This window comes from Leopardus geoffroyi, chromosome B2 (assembly GCF_018350155.1).
Source record: "Leopardus geoffroyi isolate Oge1 chromosome B2, O.geoffroyi_Oge1_pat1.0, whole genome shotgun sequence".
NCBI classification, from domain to species: domain Eukaryota; kingdom Metazoa; phylum Chordata; class Mammalia; order Carnivora; family Felidae; genus Leopardus; species Leopardus geoffroyi.
In genome coordinates, this window is record NC_059332.1 from 73039990 (window position 1) to 73066446 (window position 26457).

At 34.6% G+C, this 26457-nt stretch overlaps 1 long non-coding RNA gene across 4 annotated transcripts in view; it reads left to right on the plus strand.

Moving 5' to 3' along the window:
- The window catches only part of LOC123608660, a 501461-nt gene that overhangs the window by 473527 nt on the left and 1477 nt on the right, over positions 1-26457 (plus strand). For 3 of the 4 annotated variants that reach the window (XR_006717368.1, XR_006717366.1, XR_006717369.1), the window contains exons 6-7: positions 10061-10118; positions 25124-25237. This is a non-coding gene — a long non-coding RNA (uncharacterized LOC123608660). The remainder of the gene's footprint in view (positions 1-10060; positions 10119-25123; positions 25238-26457) is intronic. The other variant, XR_006717367.1, reaches the window with a different exon arrangement.

Here is a 26457-nt window from a genome sequence, read left to right on the forward strand (position 1 = left end):
CATTTTAATTTCATTAAAATGAAAATGAAATGATATCCATGGTAAAAATGTTGTTCATAAATATGAAGTTGATGATGATGAGTGGCAACATTAAAGAAGGATTGTCTCCACGTTCCAGTGGGAATTGTAAATACTTGCTGAAACTACTCACAGAACTGGATTTTCCAGAAGGAAAGTGGAATGTTTCAACAAATTTGTGATTTCACCTGCTAATCAATCCAGCAAAGTATTAAAGATGGGATGATGTGAGAGTGACAAATTATGCTTAAAATAAAACAATATTTCCCCATTATTTTCCACTTCTATTGAGCCCTTCTTTCAGATGAAACTGTGTCATTTTTAAAATGAAAAAAAATTCAGTCTAAACTATCTTGTTGGCGAGTTAGGAAATGCACCCTTGTTGCCAGCCGGCAATACAAGTCAAAAACTCAGACTTTCTCCAAGTGACATATTTCCCAAATTCTCAAACATCAACACACACTTCAAGATCCATGGTAGCATTCCAAGCAAGGTCAAGGTAGGATAATAACTGGAAGAGAAGAGGGAGGGAATTCCATCCCTCATAGAAGGAATGACACAAACAAAGGCTCAAAGATAGCAAAGTGGAAAGTATGTTTGGAAAATGGAGCGCGATTCAGTGTGCCCAATGAATAGGGCTCTTGTGGTTGGAAATAAAAATGAGAAAGCAGTTTCTGTACTGATAATCAAAACTTCACATGTGAGACTAAGGAATTCTGAGTTTGTTTTGTGGGATACGTGAATCATTGAAGAGTTTTGAATAAAGTGAGGAAATAACTCTGAACAAAGTCAGAGCTCACATTGGCTTGAACTTGTATGAAAGATCAAAGGAAAAATCTTGTGTTTTAATCTGTCAAATGTTTGCTAAAGGTTCGAAGTACTCAATGAAGATGTAGCAAAAGCATCATCACTGGTGGGAGGATATGGCCCATCTTGACCTTTCACATTTGGAATCACAAGGTAGAAAGGGGTTTTGCAAAAGTGATGAAATTAAAAAACTATATGATTACTAGAGAACATTTTTGATTTCCAGCCTAGTATTAGTGCAAGGTTAATCCTAATATTGAACACAATTGTGTCTTTTCAGACTTGTGATTCTAATAGCAGACCTAATAGATGAGTTCTCAAGGCAACTTGAATATAAAACAAAGGATACACAGAGACACTTCTAAATATATTCTCTTCCTCTTCTCATATAGGAAAGTGGCATTTATGGCAGAGATAGGAGAAAGAAAAAATACCAAACATCTTTGGCTTTTGATAGTTGGGAATAAAAAGTACACATTTTAAAACAAACAAAACAAATAAACTTCACTTTCATACAGTTTTGCATCCAAATACATTTCTTATTCAGAGAACTTAAATTTTTTTCTAAAAAATGATATCTAATGATATATCTAATAGGTATGATCTAAAAGCTTTAGGAAGGTAATATCCTGTGACCCCAGATTAACTGATGAACTGAGAAGAAATTCTAAAAGGAAATATGGTGACCCTATGGCATGCAAATATGGTGATGTTGGTTTTATTTCAAATAAACTGACCACTCAAGAGAAGTAAAGCCTTTGTAGTTAATGGCCCTTCTGGGGAGGCAATGTGGTTTGGAGGTCTAAGACTTGAAATCAGTATCCTCACATTTATTAACAAAAAATTCTTTCTTGGTCAAAGACAATGTCCTTCCTATCTTTCCAACAATGTGTTAAAAGGATCAAATATTTTATTGAATATGAAAGTGATATTTCAATTATTATATTCTTTTTTAAAAGCGTTTATTCATTTTGAAAGAGAGAGAGTGTGTGTGCGTATGTGCACACAAACGGGGGTGGGGAGGGGAAGCAGAGAGAGAGAGAGAAAGAGAGAATCCCAAGCAGGCTCCACTCTGTTAGAGCAAAGCCCAGTGGGGGGCTGGAATCCACGAACTGTGAGATCATGATCTGAGCCAAAATCAAGAGTGGGAGACTCAACTGACTGAGACACCCAGGCACCCCTCAATTATATACTTGAGTGAAAGTTAATATTCAACAAGAATATTTTTAAAAGAAATAAAATTTTTAGTATTATTAATAGTTTATAATAGACATAAAATATATGTACACATAAAAGCTATTATGACTGAGTGCCTGTCATAATACATTTGTCTAAACCCATAGGATATACAACATTAAGAATGAAGCCAATGAGGGGTGCCTGGGTGGTTCAGTCAGTTAAGTGTCTGACTTCAGCTAAGGTCATGATCTCATGGTTCATGGTTTCCAGCCCCACTTTGGGCTCTGTGCTGACAGCTCAGAGCCTGGAGCCTGCTTCAGATTCTGTGTATCCCTCTCTCTGCCTCTCCCCTACTCATGCGCTCTCTCTCTCTCTCTCTCTCTCTCTCTCTCTCAAAAATAAATTTAAAAAGACTTTAAAGAACAAAAAAAGAATGAACCCCGTGTAAACTGTGAGCTTTGGATGATTATGATGTGTCAGTGTAGGCTCATCAGTTGTAACAAATGTACTCTGCTGGGGGATGTTGATAATGGGGGAGACTGTGCATGTATGTGGGTGGGCATATGAGAAATCTCTGTACCTTCCTCTCAATTTTACCATGAACCTAAAACTGCTCTAAAAAATAAAATCTTAAAGAAGAAAAAAACGAGAGGAGCTCTGCCTTATCTGATTAGTTCATATTATTAGTTCATATTTTGTGTCACTCTACTTTTTAGAAATAATTGGTAACGTTCAAACTATATTTCTTGTCCCTTAGTGCCTAGTAAACATGCCACTGCAGCCTACACTAATGTTTGTTTTACATAACGAAATGTTTTTCATAAAAAAATGATGATCTTATTCTTGTCGAACCTGCAGTTTGGGGTAACATATTGTAACACGAAAGTTGATATGACAATCTTTTCCAGAAACAGATAGCTGGAAGATCGAGGGACTCAAAAAAGTACCACATGAAATGTGTTGAAAGAAATTGAAAATTGTTAGGCTGGAAGAAAATGTAGAAACTGAATGCTTTAGCTTATTCCATTTAATTTGCAGAGTGCTGACAAATAGACAATGAATCACAATTTCAGGAAGGCAAAGATAAAGAATGATATTCTAAATTAGATAATGTCCAAGCTTGGAAGGCTTATGCAGTAAAGAGTTTTATAGCCACAGGTGATTTTAGCACATGTTGAAATATTGTAGAGGAAATGTTTGTATTTAGCAGATATTTGGAGGAAAGTGAATAAGTGAATAATATAGATTTTTCAGACTTTTTAGAAATATGTTGCCATACAGCTATGTTGCAAACTTTCAAAGTCTTTCTTTTCTCAAAATGCTCAAATTCGGCCTTCAAAGTTTTAAACACTATCAACACCAATATCTGACCCGTTAGAATCTTGGCATCAGACGTTCCATCTTCATAGTCTTGAAGTTCACTTTAAAAACTTTCTATGATTCGCTTTCTGCCCACGGACGCTGCAGAGTAAGCATTGTTAAAGTGTCTCCTCCCACTGCTGTCATGACTAAGTCAGAGTCTCCTAAAGAGCCTGAACAGTTGCAGAAGTTCTTCATTAGAGGTTTGAACTTTGAAACAATGAATGAGAGTCTGGGGGGGGCCATTTTGAGCAATGGGGAAGTCTTATGGATGATGTGGTAAAATGAGAGATCCAAACAGCAAGCGGCTCAGAGACTTTGGGTTTGTGATGTGTGTCACTGCGGAGGAGATGGATGCAGCCATGAATGCAAGGCCACAGAAGGTGGGTGGAAGAGTTGTAGAACCAAACAGGGCTGTCTCGAGAGAAGATTCTCAAAGACCTGGTACCCACTTAACTGTGAAAAAGACTTTTGTTGGTGGCATTAGAGAAGACACTGAAGAACATCTAAGAGAAGATTTTGAAAAATATGAGAAAATTGAAGTGATTGAAATCATGACTGACTGAGGCAGTGTCAAAAAGAGAGGCTTTGCTTTTGTAACATTTGATGACCGTGACTCCATAGACAAGGCTGTCATTCAAAAATACCATACTGTGAATGGCTGCAACAGTGAAGTAAGGAGAGCTCTATCTAAGCTAGATATGGCCAGTGCTTCATCCAGCTGAAGAGGTCAAAGTGGTTCTAAAAACTTTGATGATGGGTCATGGAGGTGTTTTTGATGTGAATGACAACTTTGGTCATGGAGGAAACTTCAGTTTTGGTGGACAAGGTGGCTTTGGTGGCAGTAGGGATGACCATAATGGATTTGGTAATGATGGAAGCAACTTTGAAGGAGGCAGAAGCCATAATAATTTTGGTAATCACAACAATCAAACTTCAAATTTTGGACCCATTGAAAGGACGAAATTTTGGAGGGAAAAGCTCTGGTCCCTGTGGTGGTGGAGGCCAATATTTTGCCAAACCATGAAACCAAGGTGGCTATGGCAGTTCCAGCAGCAGCAGTAGCTATGGCAGTAGCAGAAGGTTTTAATTACTGCCAGGAAACAAAGCTTAGCAGGAAAGAAGAGCCAGAGAAGTGACAGGGAAGCTACAGGTTACAACAGATCTGTGAACTCAGCCAAGCACAGTGCTGCCAGGGCCTAGCTGCTAAAGAAGACATGTTTTAGACAATGTGTATGGGCAAAAAACTCGAGGAGTGTCACTGTGATTCATTGTATAAAGGGTTATTTTATTTTCTATTCTGTGGGAAGTGTAGAACATTCCAACAAAGGTTTTAATGTAGAATTTTTTTTTGCACCCACCCATGCTGTTGATTGCTAAGTATGTGTGTGTGTGTGTGTGTGTGTGTGTGTGTATACACTTTTTTTTTTTAATGTGCTGTGTAAAGTTACTCTACTCTGAAGCCATCTTGGTAAACTATCACAACAGTGTAAGGTTAGAATTCCTTCAGGGTCATGCCAGGTTTCATTTGAAATTTATTTGCAACCCGCTTGGGCACAGAAGCCACTGTCTCCACAAACCTTGGTGTAGTTGAAGTGTCAGTTAATGTGTTGTGACTTTTACCATCAAAAAGGTCACCCAAGGAAGTCCTGGAGATTATTTGTTTATCAACATGATTGTTGGTACATCCTATGCAGTGTATCGGAATTGAATTATGGTATCAGATAAAATTATAGATTGGGAAAAAATGAAAACTTTCTATGATTCATTCAATATATCATAAATTATTATCTTTACCAATTTGTACCAATTTGTACCAGCTAATTGTATCTATTTATTTACTCATGATCATGCATTTTCAAATTTTTAGATTTTTAAATAAAGACTCCACCATTGCAGGCTGAACATAAAGAAACTTTAGAGATTCTAAACAGAGAAAAGCGTTTCTTCTACCCTTTCCACACAATAAATGAAGTGGACAATATTTCAAGCTTTGAAAATTTTGTGAATTAAATAACAAATAGTGATACTTTTTTATTCAAATTGCTTTTTAAGCTTTTACAGGCTGCTAAAATGGCTAACAATTGAAAGTAGATTCAGTTAGTTTAAATCAGTAAATTAACATTTCAACATATTATATTTGTGAATACTAGTACATTTTAATTCATGCATATAATTACTTTAATTATTATACTGAAGCTCTTAAAATCCTTACCCAGACTTTTTAAAAAAGACATTATTCAGCAAAGTGCTATTACATGTTATCTCTAAGTGTTTGATTTCTAGATGTGTTTAAAGAGATTTAGTAAGAGATTTATTAAAGGTTTATAAAGTTAGGTTTGACAAATATTTTCTTTTATTTGGGCGGGGATTGCACTTAACAGAGGGAATTTTCATTTAAACTATGAAAAATGTCAATCACTGATGTTTTCTTGGGCCTAAATACCATCTCAGTACTAATAGAGAAAAAGCACACATAGTAAGTTCTTAAAAATAATAACCGTATTTGATTAGCTTCCATTATATAAAAGTAAAAATATTTATAAATATACCTAAATTAGTATATAATGCATATTAAAATTTTTTTATTAAAATAGCTTTTGGCAGCATATGTAAAATATTTTATACCATTAGGTGTTATAAAATATTTTACACTATTAGGTGAATAATTTAGATGTAGAATGTAAGGTACTAATTTAATTTATATACTTTATATATATATATATATATATATATATATATATATATATAGACTACATTATTATGGATTAAATGACTAAACCATTTAATGACATGAAGCTTAATTTATTTTAAAATGGGTTGAAATACATCATATGTAGAATTTTAAAAATAACTTCTTCCTAGTCTCCATTTGATTTGTAAAAAAGTGATAAACTAAGTAATTTTAAAATGACTTATGAGAATTTTGAATTAATATTTACTGAGCTCAAACCCGCACTTGAGTCAGTTTATCATCGATATTTAAGGAAAATTCAATTCCTCTAGAAAATAATCTGGCTGTAACTGCACACAGAAGAAGGGACCAGACCAGTCACCATTGTTTTGATCCCCTCATGGAAATTCTTGCCATTTTATCTCCCTTCCTTAGTTTCTGAATCCTTGGAGAAATAAATTAGAGGTAGAAGTGGTATGAGGAATAAAAATGAGCCTAATTATTGCAGTGACAGTAGTAAAGATTTTTAAATATTAAGGATAATAGAGTACTTTATTCCTAAACCTTTTCCTCCTCAAATTTCCTCTAATAGTTCAGATTAGAACAATTGTGGAACTTTACCAGTTTTGTTTCTTCTTTCCTACCCCTATCACAACTTTGTCATCAAATACTCTTACTCTTTTTTATTGTTTTGCTTTATTTCCAGTTTAGAGAAGAAGAAATACTTTGGATAAGAATCACAGTTACACTGTCATGCTTAGTAAAACCTAAATGAAATCACATCTCAAGCGCCTTATTAATCATCCGAGTTAGAAAATTTTGGACAAGTGATAATCGCAGTTCTCATAACACGAAATCCATGTGTGTACACATACATAAGCTGTTAAATGAGAAACAGAAAGATTTGATTGTGTTTGCAATTATTCACAAGATAGACAAAAGAAATGTTTTACCAAGGAAGTTTATAGTATAAAGAAAAGTAATGTGGATTTAGGATGTCCATTCAGATCGGTAGCGATTAATGGTCACTTTAAGGCTAAAAAACAAGCATTTAACACGAATCCCCCCTGATCACTCACACCCTGATAAGCCATAGTGGAATTAGGCATTTCTATAATTTCTGGACTGCCACATTAAGTTATGTGCATGCAAAATCAGGTTGTTTAGAGCTCATGTACCAACAGCCTCAGGGGACTGAAAGTAATTGCTCTATTTAGAAGGTGGAATGCAGTTTTGGGTCTTCTATTCCTACTGCATTAGGACCAGGACTGTACCAACTTGCTATAATTTAAAGCCATTATTGAAATCCTCATAGCATGAGATAATTCCTTTCACATCTTTGAAAGCCTTGATACAAAGCGGCTTATATCCCAGGATTTTCTCCACAATGACATAGTTGTTCACATAATGTGTAGCCCAGAAAATATGTTCCATTATTATCGAATGCTTATTGAGTAGCTATAATGGCCAATTTTTGGCATATATTCAATATGAGCACAGCTGAGGAGGACCATCAAATTTGATGAAAAGACAAAATCAACCTAATCTGGTGGTAGTTTGAAATGCATCATAACAGCTTCTCTCTTTAATGAAAGAGAACTTGATTATATCACACAAAGAATTTTACCAAAAAGACCTCCACTCTAATGTTATGGACTTGGGTAGAGCAGACAGACCACAGAATAGTTCTGTTAATACTATGTTATCAGATTTGAATCACATATCAGTCAGGACTCCAATGAGAACCAGATGATATACTCAAAGAGATAATTTGAGGCGCACTCACATGGGATTCAATTGCAAATATATCAAGTTTGTAGAACAGAAGAAGCCCAGTAATACAGCATAATAGCATCTAAGTTTTTACCACTCCTAGGACAAGGGAACAAGGGAAGCACAGAGTTCTTGGGTCTCTGAAGCAGATAGTTTTGTAGACTCCTCTGTGGTCTTCAGTGGAAGGACATGTTCAGCTCACTGCAAATGCTTAGTGGGGGAAGCCCGGAGCAAAAAATACCCTGACCTTCTCCCTTCCTTTAATCTCCTGCTGGTCTTCCTAAACCCAACAGAAGCCAGGGGGTGTGGGTGAATTTTTTTTTTAAGTTTATTTATTTATTTTGAGAGAGCTAGTGTGCAGGAGGGGCAGAGAGAGAGAGAGAGGAAGAATCCCAAGCCGGATCTGCACTATTAGTGCAGAGCCCCATACAGTGCTCAAACTCATTAACCGTGAGATCATGACCTGAGCCGAAATCAAGAGTCAGATGCTTAACTGACTGAGCCACCCAGGCACCACCCAGGTACACCTAATATGTTCCACAAAGGTGAGTATTCTAGGGCAGCAAACAAGATGGGGCAAAGTAGAGAGAGGACATGGGAGAACACACAATAAGAAAAGTATTAAAATAAAACAGAACCCAAAAAAAACACTTTTTTTTCAGAATGCAAAATGAAACACATTGCCTTCTAAAATTTGGAAAATAAGTAAAGTACATATTGGTGCAGACATCCCTTTTTAGCAGTTACTCCTCTCCCTGTTGAAAGTAGGAAAACAATAGCAAAAACAATAATAAGAGCAAAAGCAAAAAAAAAAAAGCAAATGAAAGTCTTTAAGCACACTTTAAAAGTGTAGAAATTAGGACAGTCTTTGGGGTTGGTTTGATTTTGTGACTCAAATGATGACACTAAAGACACAATTTCTCTTTGTTTCTCTGCTTGCCCCATAGTGTCAATGTTAGCATAAAGTTGACACTTCATGGTGGCAAAATGGCTGCAACACTTCCAGGTTTCACACTTGTGTACCCTAACATGTGGAAGAAAAATGCAAAGAGAAATCTGTCCACTGCCATTTTTTTTTCACCCACAGCTTCCAGAAAATTTCCACCTATATCTATGTGGTCTGAATTGAATCACTTGAACCAATATCTGTAGTTAAAGGAAGGAGAACCATATGCAGATTAGTTTGGGAAGAGGTTATTGAAAGCCATAATATTGACAGAGAAACAAAATTTCCATTCCTCAAACTGATGGCCGACTCAGCATCACTTCCAAGGGCATATGGCAGGACACCTAGGAATAGGCAGAATTAATGTTGTGGAGACTATCAATATGTAGTATTGCTCCCTTTATTCTCTACAACCCCTTTAACACATGAGGAAATAGGCCTAAACAGATTAAATGGTAACATTTCCTGATGGCATTTTGTTATTAAATAATGGGGCTGGATTTATGTTTTTAATTTTCCAGTTCAAAAGCATACATTTTCCAACCATTAATAATTGCTGTAAGAAGTAATTATTTGGTATCTAAAGTATCCCATAGTCTTCTGAGTAAGGGCTTGTAAAATATAAAGTATGGGGATCAAAAGCATAGATAGAATGGATAATTGCAGTAAACCCACTTTAAGAAAGCATTTTTTTAATATAAGCTCTAATTAATCAATTTTATAATAGATTAAGGACTAAGGTTCACTGACATATTTTTGGAAACAAAATTTGGAACCATCAGAGCAACTCAGAGCAAGAACTACTACTATTCAGGGGCACCTGAATGTCTCAGTCAGTTGGGTGTCCACCTCTTAATTTTGGCTCAGGTCATGATCCCAAGGCTATGGGATCAAGCCCCATGATGGGCTCCACGCTGAGCATGGAGCCTGCTTAAGATTCCGTCTCTTCCTTTGCTCCTCTCCCCTACTCGGGATCTTTCTCTGTCTAAAAACACAAAAAGCAAAAAACTACTACTATTCATTTAGTAGAACATATATAAATTACAGAGAGGAAGGAGTACTTATGGTGCAACTATCATTTGTATGGGTGAAATATTAAGTTTTAATATATACCTAAATATACATACATATTTTTGATCTCTAATTTATCATTATCCTAATTTTTCTCTATGTTTTTGTTTTGTGCCTTTGAATGTTTATTCCTGGTAGATAGTTGTTTTATATTTAATCAAATCTACAAAATATGTAACTCTGAAGATGTTTAAATGTATCTTTTTTCTATTTATGTCCTGATATCCTGTTAGGCCAAATTAAGAATCTAAGTGCTCCTTCTTACCATCTCCTCTAAACCTTCTGAACTACGTAAGCAAAACACACACACACACACACACACACACACACACACACCAAACAGACCAAAAAACCCCAACTCTCATTCCTTAAGGACAGTGTTACTTCTGCAAAAACCAGAGATCAAAGAAAAAGTTAGAAGTAAAATGTCAGATCTTATAGTTTCAGAGACAGTTTCTCTCACACCAAGACAAATTTTATCCTTTGTAATACACTGCATGCCTCTAAATAAAGTTCAAAAAACATCATGTAGATGAAATGTTTGATTCAATATCATGTCCCCTGGGAATTAATAAGGGTTTACAACCTACTTCTAATCCCTAGACATTGGACACAATTGGGCTTACTGCTGAAGTATAAATGAATAAAATATTTGGGAAACAAGAAGCACAATGTACTAGTACAATGTTAGATCTCATTGTAGGTGCCAATTAGACTTTTTCTTTGATTTTAATTTATTTTTATATAAATTGGTACAAAGTTTTATAACATAGCAGTGTAATTCCTGCCCTTTCCAGGAGTAGAGAAAAGCAATTGGTGTTTAGATTTGAAAGTTGTGGTATTGTGGGATAAAATATAGGGAAGAAGCATGTTGTGATGCTCCCCCAAATGCTGCTTATTATGACCGTGTCGTAGAGACAAAACACTTCTTTTATTAATATTTCACTTCCAGGAGATACCTAATAACTATCAGAGAGGCATTTTAGCTGTCTGTTGATATACTGACACTAAATCTGGTATTATATATAGCTGGACACTACCAAAGAATCTATAAAATCATGCGATATATGGAGAATACAATTTAAACATCAGATTAATCATATATTCATATTTACTAAATGTAGAATATACACTACCTTTTGATAGTTACTTCCTGGTTAAGCAAAATATAGTATGTTCACACACATGTTCAGGTATGTGACACTACATGGGCTGGATTTATCCCCTCTTGGGATGAAAGTCTTTTTGGGCTGTTGAGATGGTTCACAGCTTCTGCCTCCTCATGAGCTCTTTATTTAGGCCAATAGTGAAGAATCTGTGGAGAATCAATGCACTCTGTGAGACAGGGATGTGGGAAGCATTGGCAGAGTCAATATCATGGCTAAATTTCTTTTAAAGCCTTTGATTTGGTTGGCAGTGCATCCCCTATGAAGTTGACATTTGTGTTGCCTTCAGAGCATGCTGAAGTTGACTTTCTTCATAAAGGCCATATTCCTGCCAAGGAACAGAGAGGGCCCCAAAGCTGTGTTGTACAGACAGCTGTGGGGAAAACACAAAGGCATTAATTAAGAATGTAAGTAAGTATGGTCTGGCTCAGAGCTTTAAAAGTAGGTGGAAATAGCTCTCTGGGATAGCAAAATGCCAGATATATTTTGTCCTCAGGTCACTTTAGGGCTTCCAGTGCCTTCTCAGAAACCTGCTGTCCTTTATTTCAGTGGGAGTATCTTTTAGCAACACATTTTTTGTTGATGTTAAAACAAGGAACCAAAATTCCCTGACCTAAACTGGGAAGTGCGTTTAAGCCTTTTGTATTTATTTGCATAACTACACTGAGGTTGGAGAGACAGTAAATTAACATTTGTTAAACAACTATTGTCCCAAGTTGACAAAAGGTTAAGTATTTAATTCAGAGGAAGTGCTTGAGGAAAAGATCAGAAAATTAATTATAACTCACCCATATTTATCCCTAGGAGATAGAACAGAAAAATAATCGACAGAGGTAAATAGATGAGCTAATGAAAATTATATAAAACAATATTTATAATTTAAATAATAATTGTCTTGCCAAAATATAGTAAATTGTAATTTAGGTTTCCCCTCATTTGCCCTGGCATATATCTGTTTTTCTAAAGCCCCTCAATATATATGTATGTATCTTCATTTCCATTTGCTTTCAGAAAAGATTAACATACACAAGTTTACAGGTGTTTTATTGATTGTAATTTAGTTCAACTCCATCCTCAGGCTATAAAAGGAGGTATGATATGCTCACCAGTAAGCTGTCTTTCAATGATGTTCAGGATGGATTATTGTTAGGATTGTTTATCATAGACAAATCCACTTCAGACTTACAGCTAGGTGTTAAAGTGTATCTCAGAGGGTCAATTTTCTAAGCTTCTTTCCCAAACCAAATGTTTTAAATTCCTTCTTGCTTTAAATCTTAGCCTTTGTTTTACTTTTGTACTTGTAAACTAGGTTTCTCTCAATTGATTATAAGTATTATTTAACAATTTATTTTAATTGAAAAACAACTGTAAGAAGATAAATGATCTAAACATAAGAAAATGAAACTCCTATTTAACCTGGTCTCGTATATTCAACAACTGTCTTTAGCAAATTAATATTGGTGAAATCATAGCAAATATATTTAACATAAATTTGGGAGACCCTGCTCTGCATGGTAAATTGTTTTGCTTGAAAATACCATGGTATGGAAGACATTTTTTTCAATGATTTTTTTAGGAGCTTGAAACAAATGTCAAGTTATGAGTTTGTTTATATAACATTTGGGACAGTTTTTTCAGTACATATAGAAAGATTTTCAGAGTTGAAATATTTAGGTACCGTGTTCATTCATATTCTTGTCTTTTTATTTTGATAGCTCATTTTAATAAAGTTCACTATTTCTCAGGAAATGTTACCATTTGATATGAGTTGGAGTTCTTTGTACATTACTACATTTTAAATGTTTATTTTATTTGTTTTGAGAGAAAGAGACAGAATATGAGCATGGGAAGGGGCAGAAAGAGAAGGAGAGAGAGAATCTCAAGCAGGTTCTGTGCTGTCAGCATAGAGCCTAATGCGCGGGGCTGGATCTCACCAATGATGAGATCATGACCTGAGCTGAAATCAAGAGCTGGACACTCATTCAACTGAGCCACCCAGGCACCCCTACATTACTATATTTTTAAACACTGCAATACTATAGGGGGTTCCCTGGTGTCATTTCTCATTCTAGTCCCCAGTATATCTTAAATTCTCACGTATCTTCGATTGTCAAATACACATGGATGACTCACAAAGTCCTATTTTCTGCTCAGCTCTCTCTCCTAAGTTCTAGACTATAGCTTCCTAGTGGAAATGTTCACATGAATGTCTTCTAGATACATTAAATTTGTCCAGAACTAAATTGCCCTCATTCCCCCTGCTCTGTATTCCTCACTTCAGTGAATGGTATCATGTTTCACTCAGTTCTAAGACCAGGAACCTGAGAGCTATTGTTGATCTCTTCTTGTACTTTCTTGCCCTATTCTTAATTGATCATGGAGTCCTGATGATTGTACCTCGTAGACCATCGTGATTAAAATAGTCTCTTACTAGATTCCCTGGCTGCCATTTTGGCTTTCTCCAATTCACTCATTGAATGGTGCCAGTATGATCTTCCTGAAATTAAACTATGGTCATGACACTTTGTTGTCTCAATTCCCCCAGACTGCCTAAAATTACATGTATACTCATGGGATATTATGAGACCTTTCATCACTTAACCAGTGGTTTTGTCTTTACACTGTTCTCTGGGCATTACCCTTCCTTTTGTCAAACTGTAGCCATAGGGAACTCATTCAGCTCCTCAGCTGTGTCAGCTCTGTCTCACTGCAGTGTCTTTCAACAGGCAATCCCCATGTATGCCCAGAATATTTTTCACCCTCCTCTCCCTTCCTTCCCATTCACCGGCCTATGTTAAATATCTGTCTCAGTCTGTGTGTCAATTCCTCTGGAAGACTTACTATGGCCCCTCCTAACGTCTTCAGGTTGAGGTAGAGCTCCCTTTAATGTGCTCCCACTGCACATTGCGTTCTTCTCAATACCCATCATATTTTACTTAAACTATTTCTTCAGTTGCTTATACATTTAATTCTTATAGGTTTCTCTCACTAGATTATAATCTTCATTCAAAACTTTGTCAATCTCTTTTTAAATATTATGTCTCCTTTGCTTAGGACAATGATCACATAGATGTGCTTAGTGAGTATTTATTGACTATATGAATGGTTGAATATTGGAATAGTGAATCTTGCTGAATATAATTGATAAACAGTTTTGCTAGAAACTATTTATGTATCCTGATACTTGCTTCCTTCTCATTTCTAAACAAAGTCTAATGAATTAAAATCAATTCAGAAACATTACATTTAAATATAATATTTAAATAGCATCATTTTGATATTATGTTTAGAAATATATGTAGGACCTAGCTGCAAACTTATTACACAAATACTAATAGATATCTTGTTAAATTGACCAAATAACATTAAGTTCATTTATAATTGAAAATTAGGTAAGTATAGTGACATATTCTTTTCTTTTTTAAAATTAGAGCATATGGTTCAGTGTCTTACATTTATCCCAAACATGATCATTTTTTTCATATCAAGTTTTATTTGGGTGGGACAGTATTACCATTTACAACATCCAAAGCAAAGAAAGAAATTAGCCAATTGGCTATTTTTCACAAACCTCCAATTATTTCTCTGTTTTGCTTTTGTTAAAAACATTTTCTCTCTGATGAATTTGTTCAGCATAACAATTTTATATGGGATAATACAAGCGTATCACCTACGTTACTTATTTTCCTTTTACAGATAAAAGAACAACTTTTATTTGGGGGAGATATCCAATTCTAACTTTGAAAAGGACTAATCTCTGTTCATAAAATTAGTTCCAAGAAGACAGTGACAGCTTGAAAAATTGCTGTGGGAATTGTCTGAAAGGAATTAGTTTTGGGGAGTATAGGCATGTGTGTGTTAGAAAATTATAGACAAGTTTTCACAATTTAACATTTTGCACATGTATAACAATATTTTCACCAAAGAACTTTTTCATCTTCCCCAAGGAACTAACGCATTAATTATCAAGACCCTTATAGAATGGAACCATAAACAACCAGTATAAAATTTAACTGGCGGTATGATGATATTTATTTTTATCGTGATGCTAATAAGAAAGTACATACAAAGAATAATGCAGGGTACTGTAATAATCTTGGCATTACGAAATCCCAAACTCCAATTAAACCTTCATATTTACTCTGTACTTTTATTTAAGTCATGATTTTTCTCAGAATTCTTCCTGAACATTGACCATTGGCAACACGCTGTCATAAATTTTCTAAACAACTAATTATCTTATTTATATCTATTGTATATGCCATTTATAAAGTTTATTTTTTGAAGATGATATGATCATTTAAATTGAAACCCAGGGAAATGAACAAACTATTGAAGTGAATAATGTACTTGGCTAAGTTAACAAGACACAATCAACATTTATAAAAAAAAAAAAAGTAAGGAATTTTTCTTTACACTAATAATAATCAACTATAAAAATAATAATAAAAATAAAAATAATAGAAAGTAGGATAACTATTACAACAATCTTTAAAGAATATAATAAAAGACATTAACATATGAGGAACTTTATCATGGTCATGAACATAAAAACATTAATTTCCTTTTGAGGGATTATGAAATAAAAAAGGGCAGACATATTTTATGAATATTAAGATATATTATAAAGCCATAGTTATTAAAAGTGTGTTATTGATCCCAAGACACTATAACAAATAGAAGAGAATAGTGAGTCTTACTTGGTATATAGCAGAAGTAACACCACAAATCTATATTAAAAAGTAGCTTTAGATTATTGCATTGAGAAAGTTGATTCACCATATGAGAAAAATTTCAGAATTTCTATATCACATATGCATACATTAAAATTAAAATCTCCAACTTATTTAATATCTAACTATAAAAGGTTAAAACCAAAAAATCTAATGGAACAAAACAGAGGGGAATATCATCATGGTTTTTAAATACTCCAAAAGGCCATTCAGTAGGAACAAAAAGAAAGTAAATTGTCAGGTTGGCAGGGGGTATTTACAACATCAACAATTGCAAAGGATTAATAGCTGAAACATAGGAAAAAACTGCTAATCTGTTAAAAATGAAAAAAAAATCAAATTAATATAAATACTAGCAAAGAATATGAACATCAGTTTACAAGAGGGGAAACCTGAATGATAAATATGCACATGGGAAAGATATATGTCTTTTTGTTTTTTGAAAGATACACATCTTAACTAGTAGTCACAAGAGCACAAGGTAATTCAGTGAAATACCACTTTATATCCTTAATGTTGACAAGAGTTAGAAAACCAGATAACATTAAGAGTTGTAAGGATATGGGAGTATATACCTATGTGAAGTATATATATAAAATGTATGATATATGTATATATATGTAAAATATATGCAAAATATAAAATATATAAATATGAAATATATATAATATGTATATGCACATATGTAATTTAGGATATATTAGTATATATTTAGTATATATTACAGTATGTATAATATGTGTACCATCCAGCAATTCTCTGTTGGATACACAGCCCAGAGAAGTATTGACACTGGTCTCCAAAGAGACAAGAATGATATTATTCTAAACTCAGTGGGTTTTGAAAGCAAAGAATTAGAGATAGCCTAAGTGCCACTAAGGATCATTATAGTAAATATATTGTAAATTTACAATATGCACTAATACAAAGCAGTCAAAAGAATCATGTAAATAAGAGCAACATAACTAAACATAAAGAAGAATGTTAAGGAAAAATGTGAAAGAGAATGTTATTTGTAGTGCTATACCAGTTATGAGAATTCCATTGACACAAAACATACATTATTTGTTCCAGAATAACAACTATGAAAATAAATGACAGGCAGATAAATTGTAAGATGTGTATTAAATTTACTGAAGTTGGTGCCTTTGGAGATAAAGACAAGAAATTAGAATCAGGGGCGCCTGGGTGGCTCAGTCGGTTAAGCATCCGACTTCAGCTCAGGTCATGATCTCGCGGTTCGTGAGTTCGAGCCCCGCGTCGGGCTGTGTGCTGACAGCTCAGAGCCTGGAGCCTATTCCGGATTCTGTGTCTCCCTCTCTCTCTAACCCTCCCCTGTTCATGCTCTGTCTCTCTCTGTCTCAAAAATAAATAAATGTTAAAAAAAAAATTAAAAAAAAAAAAGAAATTAGAATCAAGAGATACAAGTGAACATACAGGTTTATGTAGGAATCACTGATAAGGACATAGCAATGGGCTGAAGAACATGATGGGTGTGTCCTGTGTACTTAGGATCTTAATTAAATGAATATTAAATAGAAAACCTTTCTTTTTTTTAATTTTAGGCTATATACTGGGAATTTATTTTCTGAATGTTTCCAGTAGGAAATAAAGCAAATGATTACATTTGGGGAAAACTAAATGTAAAGATTCAATACAACCAAACCGAATAAAAACTATACCCAGCCAAATACTAGTGCTTCCATGTAACAATGCTTAGTCAGGTTTCATTGACTGAGTAATACAGCTCTGATGTCAATATTAACTGACTCTTGCGAAATAACTTCTAATATTAATTACAATCATTATCAAGAATGGAAACTTTCAGTTTACAGAAAGATAACTAGAATGCACTAAATAATAAAGCTTCAAAATGTAAAAGGCAAAAGTTTACATAAATTCTAGGGAGGAACTTGCAAATATCCATGGAAGTGGGAGATGATAACACACACATCTTACAATTTTTGATAGTTCAATTAAAATTAGAGAACTTTTTAAAAGATTTGAAATATGTAAAAAGCTTGATTTATTGGAGGTTATATTCTTATAAAAATATCACTTACCAAAACCAATTTAAAAAGAAATAATATGATGCCTAAGCATAAACACAGCAAAGCATGTATATATGAAAAAGTGTAACATTTTATTAAAAGACATTATAGATAATGTTTTCATAAGAAAGAAAATTCCGTATCATAAAGATGTCATTTTCTCCAATGATCAATAGATTTAATCTACTTCCAATGGGATTTTTTTTTTACTTTTTTTTTTCAACGTTTATTTATTTTTGGGACAGAGAGAGACAGAGCATGAACGGGGGAGGGGCAGAGAGAGAGGGAGACACAGAAGTGGAAATAGGCTCCAGGCTCTGAGCCATCAGCCCAGAGCCTGACGCGGGGCTCGAACTCACGGACCGCGAGATCGTGACCTGGCTGAAGTCGGACGCTTAACCGACTGCGCCACCCAGGCGCCCCTCCAATGGGATTTTTGAGGTCTAATAATAATACAGCTACTCCTGAAAAAAGAAAAGTAAGAATATGTTATAAAGCTTATTTAGGCCATGTGGCATTGGCACAGGAACAGACAAGTACCGACAGAATGAAAAAGATGTATCAGACCTAAGTTGGACATATAAGAGAGGTGACTTTGAAGGGCACTTGGGAATAAATAGATCTGTAAATAAATGAAGCTTATTTATGGTATATTATTTTAAAAATAAATGAAATGAGCTTTCTACCTCATGCCATACATCAAAATTATTTTTTAATGGACCAAAATCTTTAATGCTTATGTTAAAATGGAAAAAAAATTTTAAAGGGAACAAATTATATGAAGCAGTATTTCATAGAAGACTCAATAGAAACGATCCAGACACATAATATATTAAATTTCATTAGAAATCATGTTTTAACATTGTAACATTATTTAGCACAGACTAGTTGGGTAAAACTTAAGAAGCATGGTAACTTCCAACATAGGATCAATGGAGACTCTTATGAAATTCTGATGGGAGTTTAATTTGGTATATATATTGGTAGCATCTTGAAAACATGGATCTTCCTATTATCATCCCTAGCAGTTTCACTACAGAGTGTGTACAAGAGATTCTAAAGCCTGAATTAAAGAACATATACAAGAATGTCTATTGCATTATTGTTCATAATAGCAAAATTTGAAAATAAACCAAAGTTTCCTTAATTGTAGATACATAAATAAAATTGTATCTTTTTAAAGAATAAAATATTACAGAACAGTGAAAGTAGATATATGCACCCATATTAAAACTCTTAAAAGGGAGGAGAAAAAACGGTAAGGGTCAGAGGAAAAGAAAGGGAATGAAAACAAGTTCAAGTGGTAGTTACCTCTTGAACGGAAGCAGAGGGAATGGAATTGGGAACAAACCTGTAGATTTTTGTAATTCTGATGGTATTCTGGTTCTTGGGTTGGATGCTAGGTTCAGAGGTTTTCCTTTTGTTGTGAACATTATAGTTTAGACATATATACTGCTCACACTTTCCTTGGTATAAATTGAGCATTATTATGCAATGTAAACAATCTAATGCCAAATGTAATTCACCTTCGTATTTCCAACTCATAAACAGTACCAGCACATAATAGATCCTTCATACATATTTGATAAACCAAAGCATGAACCATTAAAAACACATTTTAAATATTTACAGTGGAAGGAGAAAGCCTTCAAAATACATACGAAAAGAAGGAGGGCAACAGAGTGTAGAACAATGAAGCATTTTGATAGAGAACAAAGCCCAAGTTAGGACATAAAAGAAAGTCTATGACTGAGAGGCATTTCTTAAAACATTGAATCCACTTAACCAGATGTCATTTCACTTACAGTAAAAAGAGCTGTGGAGCTCTTTGTATTTATAATCTTAAAATCTTCTTCTTAGGGCAAGAAGACTAAGGCCAAACAGTAATAAGCATCATCAAAATCTAAGACCCAGAATTTATTTGTAAAACATGTTACAGGAAATTCAATTCATAAAACAACGTTTTCAGGCACAGGTCATCAGAATTTTAAGATTCTTGACAATTATCAAATACCCTTTCATGTAAAGTGCTGAACTTGCTGTTAGGTAGAATGAAATTCTCAGTACCAAGATATCAATTACTCCACTTTTATTTTAGGTGGACAAAGGGAAATTAAAACTAATTACTGTTTAAGTGGTACGATTTGTTGAAGGTCTGTAAATGAATAATGTTCAACTGATAATTCGGAGAAAAAGTCTTTATCAAATGGATATATTTCTCTGGAGTGGTTTACCAAATATGTGATTGTTTTACATAAAACTTTTGGCTAACCCACAGAAAGAGCTACATTACAGTCTAAAAAGATACTTCTAACACAAATCATATAATATTGCAAGGCTTTCCTTTCTCATCATACCCAGCAAGACTTTGCTGCATAATTTAGTGGTTAAGAGCCCTTCTTAAGAGCCAGGCTACCGTGGTCCAAATGTTGTCTATAGAACTATCTGTATGACTTTGGGCAAATTTCTTAATTCCTCTGTGCATTAGTATCCTCATCTGAAAGTGGGAAATGATAATAACACTTAATTCATAGTTACTGTGAGAATTGACATCTAACATATGGTAGAAAAATCAACAAAAAATTATTCCTTAAATGATTTCATGGTGTTATAGTAAACAAGAGCTAATTTGTCAAATAACATCAAATATTATCCTTGAGTCTTTATTCATATTGCCAGACACAGTGCTTGGTATATAGTGGGCACTTAGTAAAGAGTTACAGAATAAAAATATTTGGGGATGCTTTTTATCACTTTCTCAATGAGTCTTTCTCAACAAGCTACAAGGATTGACTGTAAAGAAAAAACAGCACTGGGAAATGGCTGGTGCTGGGAGTAGGGCAAAAGTCTGAGTTGAGGTATACAACATAAATGTTGCAAATATTCCCCCCTCTCCATGATATTGTGATCTCTACATTTCACACTGATAAAAGCTAACAAGCTATTCTGAAATCCAGTAAAGTCTTGGTTCATTCAAATAACATGTATCAGGAAGGTTCTAGACAGCAGTCATTATACTGTGGTCAGTAAACATACTGTTCCAGTTCAGCTGTTGCAGACACAGGTGGGAAAATATGTAATCACAAGAGTGTCATTTGTTAATAGTTCTGGAAAAATCAAAAAAAATTTAATCCACTGAAAGTAGGAAAGGAGCTGTTTATTTTTTTCTTCTGTTACATGATATCTGGGCAGAGAAGCAAATTACCTTATCTCAAAATTTATTTGTGGTATAGTGGTGTGTGGTGGTGAGTCAAAGGGAAAATCCTTTCCTGTAAGAGCTCCTACTGCAAACATTTAGAATTTTCCCGGGAAAAGATGTAATTCCTTTTTATCTTTTCTCTTTTCTCTAATTAGAAGTTATTCTCGGGGCACCTGGGTGGCTCAGTCAGTTGAGCATCCGACTTTGGCTCAGGTCATGATCTCATGGTTCATGAGTTTGAGCCCTGCGTCGGGCTCTGTGCTGACCGCTCAGAGCCTGGAGCCTGCTTCGGATTCTGTGCCTCCCTCTCTCTCTCTGCCCACCCCCCTCCCCCCCCGCACAATCTCTCTCTCTCTCTCAAAAATAAACATTAAAAAAATTTTTAAAAAGAAGTTATTCTCAATTATTAGGACCAAGGACACTAGTTTATAGATCCTTAGAATGTTTCTAGAAAAATGGCATCTTTTATGCCATCAAGATTAATTTATTGAAGGAATCTTGGTGAGAATTGGAAGTCACATAAACTTACTTTCTCTTCCACTTAGCATGCACTATATAGAATGTGTATAAAATTAAACCTATGTGGTATTAAAAATTAGTATGTGTATACATTTCCACACTGTATGGCTATTCATGGTATTGACTTTACTGGTGCACTTGGATGGATTAAATTTTAGTACAAAGTGAATTTAATAGCTATGATTGCTTATGCTATTTCCTGAGGTTAAGCTAGTTTCTTTTGAAAGGATCTGGCTATTGCAGATATTGAATTCAATGTTTGTTCACTTAATCAAGGTTTTATTACTCAGTCTTTAAAAGGCTATTCCACATGAAAATATCATTCCCTTCTCCCTTCCTTCTCAGCAGCCACCAACCCAGGAAAAGGGGGATTTAAAGCTGTTTCCAGAAAACAGACAAAATATTATGATACAGCATGGTCTGGCTTTCACATCTTAAAAGCTGAAACATGCCTTTGCTAACTTGCAGTAGGCCATGAAATAATTATGTTGTGTGCTAAATGGCACTTTTCACTTTTCATTTGTGCTTCAACACTCAGTTTTCAGTAGATCTTTTAGAGAGGATCAGCATTCTTTGGAAACTAAAAACACACCACAGGTCAGCGCTGCACGGCCTGATGGGAAAAGAATGCAGTCCACAAAGGTGGTCTTTGTGAGACGTGACGACACGCCGGTATCTGTTACAGAATTGGCAGGTTCAGCACTTCCCCTAGTGTCTGCTTCTGAAATACTAAACTCATCTGGGTTGCAAGGCACGACTCAAGGAAACAAGTAGGCTTTTAAGGCACCCAACCTGTTGCTCCAGAACAAGGATTAATTTCACACATTAAGGTGAAATCCTTCAGCAAAGGAGCTTGATGTTGTGCAGTGGGTTTTGGTAAAGGACCATTCAGTTTATCGATTTTTTTTTTTAATGGAACTCAACTCTTAAGGTTCAAAGTGATCATTGGAATAGTGGGAACACTGACAATTTCTAGAAATGCACTGAGTGCTCTCATTGCCTTATTCTTTTCACTGAGTCTTGAGCTGTTTAATCGACAGAAACAGCAATAGTTACTAATATTTTATGCTTGATGTTGGTTTCTTCAGGACTTTTTCCAAAATGAGGCACTTGGAAGTTCTATAAGCTTTATACATTAAAAGTGACTTTATTAGTATATGAAAATATTTTGTTTGAAAAAAATCTTTGGTATTTATACTTTATGTACCAAATTGAATTCTTTTCCACCTCTACTTCACAAAAGAATTATTCTGCCAACTTTAGCACTGAAGTTGAGTGATCTAAACTGTCACATTTGGTCTTAAATAAGAGTCCAATTCCAATGGCTAGATAACCTGTCTTTTTAGTTCTTTCTTTTTTTTTTTTAATTCTTTCTTTAAAGTTTATTTATTTATTTATTTATTTAGAGACAGAAAGAGAGAGTGGGGAAGGGGCAGAGAGAGAGGGAGAGAATCACAAGCAGGTTCCACACTGTCCATACTAAACCCAATACAGGGCTCAAACTCACAAACCGTGAGATCATGACCTGAGCTGAAATCAAGAGTCAGACACTTAACTGACTGAGCCACTCAGGCGCCCCTAGTTCTTTTTGAATTCAGTGCTTATCGTGCTATTTGATTCTTTTTGTCACTTGAACATATTTTTTCTCTCAATTTATAGCTAACCGCAATTTCAACCATGGTGGAATCTCAGAAATTTTCTGTGTTAGATTTATGAGGTAGCAAATATCTTTAGCACTGTATTTTTGAGGAAATTCAAAATAGTTTAAAAGTACTGACTTATTATGCATTACTGTGAAAAAAAAAGGATATCATTTTTATTCACAGAGAAAGAATGACTTAAAGTTCTCTATAATCTATTATTTGGAGCCAGTGTACATCACTTTGCTCTATAATTCCAAAGAAAACTTTGGTATGTTCTGAAATAATCCCAGTTACTTCCCTTTTCCTCTTTCTGTTATCATTGCATATAGTTCTTGTTTTGTTTTGTTTTAGTTTGTATTTAAATACATGTCAATACTATTACATCCATCTTACTCTATACTCAATTTTTTCAATGTTTCTGTAATAATGATGTGCACGATATCAACATGTGTAAACTTTACACTTTACAAATGCTTTCTGATGTATTATCACATTTGTTCCTCATTACCCCTCTAAGTAGTGAAGGACTTACCTAAGGTAACACTACTCATGTAACAATGGAGACCCAGTGTCAGGACTGCTGATTTTAAAGTCTCCCTTTCCTTTCCACAACTTTCTTTTGTATATAAAAAAAAGTATTACTTTTCATGTATATATTTTCCATCTTTAAAAAGGTCATGCATATTACTATTATATGTCAGCTGGAAAGATATCCAAAATATCCTACCCAGAGGCACGTTTTCCCACAAAGAACAAACTTTTCTGTTCTTCTTAGTCATGAAGCCACAATCAAAATTAATTGTAAATAGATACATATCAACCCATGTAAAGGGAATATATTTTCAGGTAGGATGAGGTAAATGGAAATCCCAAAAATGAGAAAAAACAATGTGAATCTTAGCCAATAACTGATAGTATAAAAACTTTAATGGTGGTTAAAATAAAAAAGATTGTCACCTTATAACTGACTGGAAGTTGTTCTCCAATACTGTCGTAACTTTATCTCTATATAGATAGATTATATTCTATTTTTTTCTGTACTTTTCTTCTCTTGTTTTCCCAATGACTAATGCAATAGAATTATAGAAGATTATAAAGGAATATTATGTAAACCTTTAATTCTACTGCATTAATACTATTTCTCTTTTTCTGAACTATATTCCACAGTTTTATTTGTGTTTAAATTTTTGAAAATATTGTGTATGTTCTATTTGTCATCCTTCCTTATCACTTATTATGTATGAAAGATTATTCTGGTTAATAGCAAGTGGTTATATTTTAATAATTTAATTTAACCTAATTTGTTGATATCATGTCCAGTTATTTTCTTCATACATTTTTTTAAAATTTGTTGTTTACTATATAAGTAGATCAAGAGCAAAACCTGATGTTTTTGTAGCTGGCAGCCCACAGTTGCTTTTGCAAAGAGCTGCGTCTCTGGTTACATTTCTCTTTTATCTGGTTTGAGGATGAAATGGATGCTACTCTGGGAGGCCAGGGGTTTCAGATGGTGGAACCATATAATTTATCTCCCACATAGGAATATTTTTGACACTGAAAGAAGACACTAGAAGTAAATCACTCTGAACAATAAATCAAAACTGTTATTTCCTTGGGAGAACTGAGATATATGGTCCTTCTAGTTTTAAGTAAGTTCATAATATTCTTAATATTATTTTATAAACTGTTTTCTTAGTCAAGTAAAAGCACCAGAAATCCCCTTGTTGATAATTTTATGCTTCATAGCGCCACACAGTCTGCACCATTAAGGAGGAGACACTGACCACTCGGTGAGGAGTGTGCCAGGCTCGGCCTTATTAAGCAGACGTCAGTTTAGAGAAATGCAAACTACAAACTCCTGTGTAAGGTTTTTCAATTCTCTTTTTAAGGTAAAAGTTAAAGCAATGATATAAGAGGTGTACACTTTTGTCCATTCTTTGGTCTTGATAATAGAGATCTTAAGCACCGTCAGTATTCTTCACCAGGTGTCGAGATCAGAGAGAATCTCATAGGATTCATTCACTTCTTCGAATGTGGTTTAAAGGACAAGTGAATCCTGCAACAGCTGATCTTTAAGGAAGACTTGTCTTTTTCAAATGGTAAGATACATTCATAAGATGCAGCACATGCACCTAAAGATTCTAGGGGTACATGGGATGCTCAGTCGGTTGAGCACCCAATTCGGCTCAGGTCATGATCTCAGGTTGAGTACAGGACTGGCATTAGGCTCTTAGGTGTCAGCGTGGAGCCTGCTTCAGATCCTCTGTCCCCCCCCCCCACCCCCTCTGCCCCTTCCCCATTCAACACTCTTTCTCTCTCAAAAATAAACATTAAAATAAATAAATAAATAAATAAATAAATAAATAAATATCCTAGAAATGATAGTGCTAAGGCTTTTCACATTACATTCCATCATCACAATTATAAAGTATTTATTGCATTTCCTCCACAATCCCCCATGCTGTGGTGATTTTGCAAGGAACAGACTCTCACAGGACAGAGGCTAGAGACTAGTAGTATCTTTACTTACAACCATGGTGCATATATTGGAAATGACTTCTGCATTTAAGTTAGAAAAATAAGTGGAAATGTGACACAAATTCAGGCAGGCACAGAGTGACTGGTAGCAGGAAACTAGGAGAGAATGGAGATAGAGGGTCACAAAGTATAGAAAAGCAAGGTGAGCCCTAAAAGGTTGAGATCAGATGTTTGGAATTGATTTGAAACAACATAAAAGTCTAAACATATATGAGTGTAAAGTATCTGTTTTCAGGACCTGCCTAGAACATTTATTGAAGCTAGGACTTATGAACATGGCAAAAGAGTTAAAAGAAATGAGCCCATGATATGATTAATACATTTTGTTTATATGAATAATTTAGGTATAAATATATTCATGAATTTTTAATTACTATAAAGTGGAATTTGGATATTACATGACAGTTCTCTCTCTTCAAAGAATTGGTGGTTGCCCTTGGTCATTCTGGTAGCGAAAATTGGAAGCCTCCTTTTAAGTGCCTATTTTCACTCACAGTTATTCTCAGCCTAATTTCGTTTTTCAAAATGATTTTTAGCAATAACCAGTGGAAATCAGTATCATCATTGCTTTGCTTCCGCCAATGATCACTGCAGATTTCTATCTACTGTTACCTAGGCCGTAGCTATAGTCGATAGATAGTCACCATAAACAGTAGAGTCCAAAGGCAAAGTCAGATCCAGGGCTCTTGAACTCCTTAAAATTATTTCCTGCCTTTCTGGACTAATGCACATGCTACTATTCAGGAGCTCTGTATTATCCAAAAGCCCCTTCTTAATTTGT